The sequence below is a fragment of the Anser cygnoides genome, chromosome 1, assembly GCF_040182565.1.
Source record: "Anser cygnoides isolate HZ-2024a breed goose chromosome 1, Taihu_goose_T2T_genome, whole genome shotgun sequence".
NCBI classification, from domain to species: Eukaryota; Metazoa; Chordata; class Aves; order Anseriformes; family Anatidae; genus Anser; species Anser cygnoides.
In genome coordinates, this window is record NC_089873.1 from 117,340,001 (window position 1) to 117,346,947 (window position 6,947).

Consider the following 6,947-nt stretch of genomic DNA (forward strand, 5'->3'; position numbering starts at 1 on the left):
GCTCCTGAAGTGCTGCCTGGTGTTCAGAGGGAGACTCATGTCATTTGTGTGTCCATTGCCTCTTGTCCTGGTGCTGGACACCACTGCAAAGAGCCTGGGTCCATCTTCTTTCTTCATATAAGAGATGCTCCAGACCCCTAATCATCCTTGTGTCTGGGCTGTCTCCAACACGTCCCCATCTCTTGTACTGGGGAGCACAGAACTGGACCCAGCACTCCACCTTACCACTGGCCTCACTGGTGCTGATTGTGAGGAAGGATCATCTCCCTCTGCCTGTTGGTAACATTCCTCCTAATGCAGTCCAGGACACCGGTTGGTGGTCTTTGCCGTGATGGCATGTTGCTGGTGCACTGGGAAACCCCACGCTCCATTTACTGACCAGATGCCTTCTGCGTGCCTGCCTCCCGGCAGGAGATTTAGAGTGCACCTACAGGATACCAAGGAGCAAGCTGCTGAGATCTCCAGAGATTCAACCAGAGCTAGATTGCTATGTTAGCACAGCACCGTACGTGGGTTAATTGACCCTGCTGAGAGATCAGATTTATTAGCTGGGGACATTCAGTTTAAGATCAAACCCAGTGTCTTTGCTCATATTGCACAGTGCTGTACCACCTGGTCTGCAGATAGCTCAGGGATTTCTAACGCAGCACAGCATGGTGACAGACAAATGTACCCTTAGCTTGTCCCATGTTTCAGTTCCCCACATATGCCACCTAGACAGTTTTAGCTGGCACGAGTGTTATGAGACTCATTACTGAATATGAAATGACAAGAAAGGGTAAAAGATTACACTGAAATATTAAGAACAGTTTCCCTTTCTGGAATTCTATCAACTACTTTGTTACTAGAAATATTTTATGCTTTTACTTTTAAAGTATAGCAAAAATAAATGGCAGCTAATATTTAATTACTTTCCCTTTTCATGTACTTGTGAACTTCGAATAGCCCTCCCTGAACATCCAGGATCTTGCCCATCAAAGTATAGCTCTGGGGATGAGATTAGTAAAGTAATTAGTTGTTCATAATTCCATGCTCTTTGAAGCTGGGAAGTGTGATTCTGACTTTTCTGCTAGGCTCTCCACTGTATTTCTATTAAAGAACCTTTGTATTTCCCAATCTCAGCTTTCTTTTTACTTAGCAAGTATGTATCTCTACCAGTGACGGCTGCAAAGCAAGCTTGAAATAAGGTGAAGTGAGAGAGAATGATACAGAGTTGATTTTACAAGGATTCTGGAATAAGAGAGTTTTAAACACATCATTCATTGCAGTTCCCTCACACCTCCAAGTTTTGGTCCTTTGAAGTATGAATTTTGTAAACTGTTTCACTCGCTGTGTTAGAAAGGCAAGGTGAAAACTGCAGACCTGTAGCTTGCTATGACCTAGTCTACACTAGAATGGTTTCCTGTTAAAGCTGCCCTAGACAGATGAACAACAACAAAGTATCTCATTTGTTAACCAGTGCTGCCAGATTCATCATACATCTGAGCTTCTGGAGATGCTCTTGTTCCCCTGCAGACAGAACGGGGGCAGAATTTTAGGACCTCAATGGTTTGTCTGAAATGTCCAGATCTGTTGCAGGTGGATGGAGCAGTGATTAGGGCTTAGCACAGGCAAATGGGGAAATGGTGTGTGCCAGGGTCCTGTCCTGCCTTGGGCTGGGACGCAGCAGAGCTCAAATCTAGGACCTGGAAAGTGACCCTGAGTCCCATGGTACAGATGTAAGCAAAAGGGTCAGATGACATCATAGTTATGTCATCAATTACATTTCTAAATCTGTAAGTAGAACCAAAACAAAACCAACCAACCAAAAAAAAAAAAAGCAGTAGGTTCTATCACTGCAATGAAATGATTACTTATACAATTACCATGCACAGAGATAAAAACAATCCAAACCTTTTCCACTAATTCTCTGCCTCTGAGCTCCAGCGTATTTTTTTAGACATACAAAAAGAAAGAAATAATTCATAAAAAGCCATATATCCATACATGTAGTCTACCATGAAGTCCAAAACACGTGTTTTGTCAGGGCAGTATAAAAGTTTAAGAGGAGCTTATTTGGCAAAACTGCCCTCTGGCCAGCAGAGCTTTTTTTTCCAGCATCCTGGGATTCTGTGGGATACCACCTTTACCTGTGACATGGCTATAACCCTGTCTTCCTTATGAGATTTCACTTGCCCAACAGTCAGCCTGAGGTGAAAACACTTCATGTATTTCACTGCCAGCTCTGCTGGCAGAGGCAGACCTGTAAGTCTCCACACATGAAACGTGACCTCTTAGCGCATTACTTGATCCCGTATTTGAGGGGACCACCATCCCTTTCACATGTAGTAGTTTAACCTCTTTCCCACGGTTCTACCTGCTGTGCCAGCGGCAGGAAACAGGCATATCCTTCTACCTGCTGACCCTCGCAAGTCTGCTCGGGAGTTGTGAGGCAAGGAGAGGAACAATCCTAAAGCCAGAAGATGAATTCCTTCATTTTGTCCTGCTATTTCTTGTAATTTCTGGTCTGTTTTCTGTAACTCCCTTCTAGCTGAGATTTGGCACCTGTGACCCTTCTTGTCTCACATGACTTGACATACCAGAAATATTGTCCCCTACTCTTTAATGTCTGTCCGAGAAACAGAGCAAAGGGCTGGAGCAGAAATCAGGTGGGATACCCAAAGAAGCCTTGCTGGAAATCGGTCAGCAGCCTGAGACCAGAGGAGGTGCTGCTAAAGAGGCTTTAATAACTAGGAGCTAGCAGGGGGCAATGAGGCTAGCACAGGGCAGGTTCTCAGTCAGGAACAACTCTTCCCACCAGAGAATATCTTCTTAATAAAGGAGTCCAACTACATATAAAAATGCTATGAGGCGATGGCATCACTGGACTTTCAATTTGACTAATTATTGTTATTTTTGGTTCTTTTGCAAAATCAGGAGACATCCGATCTATCCAAGCACCAATCTTTGTTTCTCTGTTGGAAAAAAAAAAAAAGTAATATTTGCTTAGTGACATCAGTAGAAAGACTTCATTTCATTTAGGTTATTTAGTTCTTCTTTGCCCAAATGTCTATACCTCCTAAGTGCTTAAGAGGGCACACTGCCAGGAGCTGAGTTTTTCATTAGATCAGGAAATTGCTCTTATAGTTTTGTTATTACATATGTTATTAATACACATGCTTGGTCCTAAAAACAAAAATCTTGAAAAAGAGCTAGGCCCCATAAATATGATTGTTGACAAATTGGCTAAGGTTCAAAACAAGGTGCTCACCGTTTCATTTTGACTGATCATAATTAATTTCAAGTTATGTATTTGGATATAAAGCACAACTATAATGCCATGTTTCGGTTCTACCTTGGAATGAACTTGGTACACCTCGGATACTTGTAGTTTCTTTTGAAACTATTCACACACCAAAAATACATCCTGACAAAGAAAAAAACAACAACGTGGAAAAACACACAAATAATGGTACTGTCCGGTTTGTATTCATTGAAATATCAGTATTTTAGTGATTAATCTTAGAAGTCTCTTAACATTTTGTTGTATTATAACTACTTTCTTTTCTCTGTAGGGTTGCACTCTTCCCATCCTCCGATATCTGGGTAAATAATCACTTCCTGAGTGGTCAGGACTTCGTGAAAGAGACAAAGGTTAATGGCACGTGTCTCGAATTGCTGATCCTTTCTTTTACTACTTGTATCCGGCAATGCAATAAAAGAAGAAAAAGTATGTTTGAGAGTACTGTTTGTCTATTACAACAACCCTTCAAAAAGATATTTACTAGAGTTCAGTAAAGCTCCGTGAGCTTTTAGAAAGTAAACCATGACGTGAGCTGCTTCTTTTCTCCTTTATTTTCACCTGCTGGAGCCAGCTGTATTCTCCCCACCAGAGAGCGCCAGGAAGCCTCAGTCGGTGGGGCCGGCATGGAGAGGCCGCGGTGTGTGGCGCTTGAGCGGCCTGCTGGAGGGGACAGATGGGAAGGGAAGGTGTTACGGCATGGGCAACGGAAGGGGTTCTCCTGCCCTGCTCCGTGCTGGTGTGGCCTCATCTCGAGCACTGTGTGCAGTTCTGGGCACCACAATACAAGAAGGACATAAAACTATTAGAGAGTGTCCAAAGGAGGGCTATGAAGATGATGAAGGGTCTGGAGGGCAAGACATATGAGGAGCGGCTGAGGCCCCTTGGTTTGTTCAGCCCAGAGCAGAGCAGGCCGAGGGGAGGCCTCATGGCGGCCTGCAGCTCCCTCACGAGGGGAGCGGAGGGGCAGGCGCTGAGCTCTGCTCTCTGGGGACAGCGACAGGACCCGAGGGAACGGCATGGGGCTGGGACAGGGGAGGGTCAGGCTGGGGGTTAGGGAAAGGGTCTGCACCCAGAGGGTGGTCAGGCACTGGGACAGGCTCCCCGGGGCAGTGGTCACAGCACCGAGCTGCTGGAGTTCAAGAAGCATTTGGACAAGGCTTTCAGCCATAGGGTCTGTTTATTGGGTGGTCCTGTGGGGAGCCAGGACTTAAATGATCCTTGTGGGTCCCTTCCAACTCAGGATATTCTGTGATTCTCTGATTCTATGGGCAAAAAGCTTTTAACTCCTCAGTCATAAGTTCACTTCATGTTCAACTGCGTTTACTGTAAGTTATCTTAGTAGGTGTTAAATCACAATTAACCCCCTTGTATTTTCTTAGAGAACTGTCTGTGCTGCAGAAACCATTGGGACAAGCTGGCATCCTCCTTGGAAGTCCCAAGAGGGAGGCAAAGACTAAAGAATCAGGAGATGCACATTGTCTCTCCACTCCCAGCTGTCAGGCAGAAAACATACTGGTTGGTGGAAGGAATAAATACTGGAGCAGAAGGCAGGTTTTAGACGAAAGCGTAAATAACATGCCTTTGACTAAAAAAGAATTTTTCTCCAAACTCAGAAATTGCCACAAAACAGAGCCAACTTTAAACACACATTTTTATATGCAGACACACATACATACATATAGAAGGAGAGGTTCACCTTGTATGTGGTGCATTCATGTGGGGCTCTTCAGGTGGATGTGATGTTGCAGTTGTTTGTTTCTGGCTCCTCCTAGTGCCCATACAAAGTGTCAGAGGCACATAATAAATTCTAGGATCATCTCCACAAACTCCGCAGAATTAATTACATCTCAGGCTCGATGTAATTCTTCTCCCAACCCTTCTGAGCTGTATTAGTACTTTAAAACTCATTTTTTATTATCAATGATTTTCCTCCATACTTACTCATAGTGAGCATGCTGTTTTTCACATTTCTATCTTTAAAAAATTCACTGACATGCTTCTATCAGATTTCTGCCGATGAAACAAGTAATCTGAATGCAAGCTAACAAAGTTAAGCTTCCTTCTGGTGGCATTTGGCTGCTCAGTCGATTGATGAGTGAAGAGGAGGAAGGCTTTACCTTTCCCCTTACAGGATCAGCTGTGTCAGCCCTGACATCAACCAGACTCCGTGCCAGGTGCCCCACAGAGCAAGAGATGTGCATGAAATCAAGGACTAACCATCTGAGGAAGAAGTAAGTGGGATGGTGGTCAACAGAGCTGTGTTTACTGTTCTATACATCCTTTTCTGGTTTTAGATTCCTCTCTTTTTAGGACCCACAGGTGTAGGTGGCGAGGTGGAGAAACTGCTAACGTACCTCCACAGGTATAGTTGTGACTCCTAGTGACATCCTCAGGATGTGCAGACTTCAAAGCTTGTTCCAAAAGGACCTGAACTTCCTCTAATGCAATATTGTAGGGGAAATACTATTAATCAGTCTTTTGGGACATCTTTCTTCCCCTAAACTATTTGATAGACTTCCTAGCATAGAGGAACGGATGCAGCTTCTTGTCAGCCAAAAAGGGTTGGAAGGTGTCAAACCCCAGGGGCTCCAAGCTGTTCATTGAGGAAATAAGGAAAAAGCAAGAACCAAAGAGCAATATTCACTACAACTGACACCTTAAAACAGAGGCTGTTTTCTTTCGTTTGCAGTAGGGCCACAGTTTGCTCCCTTCTGTATCTCATCATCTCTCATCATCTGCTGCTGTTGCCATCCTACTTTCTCCTGCCTCTTCTCGCTCATTGACTTTTTCCTCCAAACACCTGCCTGTGGAGCTTGCAAAACTCAGCATGGTCTCTTCTTTATAGCAGAAGTGTCCCTGGATGCTAGTAATCCCAGCAGGTCATGGTGCCTCATCACTGCTTCATGTTTAACAAGCAGTGATCTCTCTTCATTGGAGAGATGCATGTTGCCTGAGCCCTCAAATATCAGGTTAAGTTAATGTCAGCAGCCAGGGCTCCATGACATTGAACTTTATCCATCCTAGGTCCTGGATGACCTGACATTAAGAAATTTTTAAAGGTTGTATCATAACTGCAGAAGTAATGTAAAGCAAATCCTTTGTTAACAGAAACTGGCTTTGCTTTCAATGTCAAATTTCAATGTCAAATTTTTTTTTATGTCGAATATAGATTGTATGGTCTCTAGATCAGGTATTTATTAAATATTTAAGCAAATGTTAGTGCGCTCTTTAACAATAACAGATGGAAAACTGTACGTAGATCTTGACTGGATGCAGAAAGAAGTAGAGGTTATTTCCTTGTGCTGAAAGGAGAAAGAGGGAGCCAAACCTCTGGTGACTTACCACTCCGTGAAGGGATCAGTGAGCAGCTGTCCCCACTTTTTCTACAGCTCACTTATCCTCTGACATGCAGGGATGCTTCATGGAGGGACAGGCCAGGAGCCCTTTGTCCCTGTTTTCACAGATATTGAGGGATTATCAAAGGCACAAATCCTCTTGACCTTGGAGTACCCTTTCAACCCTTCATTTTGGGTGCTTGGTGGACTTGGTACTTCAGCTCTGCCAGTATGTTCCACCTGACCTAAGGCCTCCCCCAATCTAACAAGACACCACACACACACGTACGTAAAAAGAACAGATAACTGTTAAGCACATGCTCTTGCTG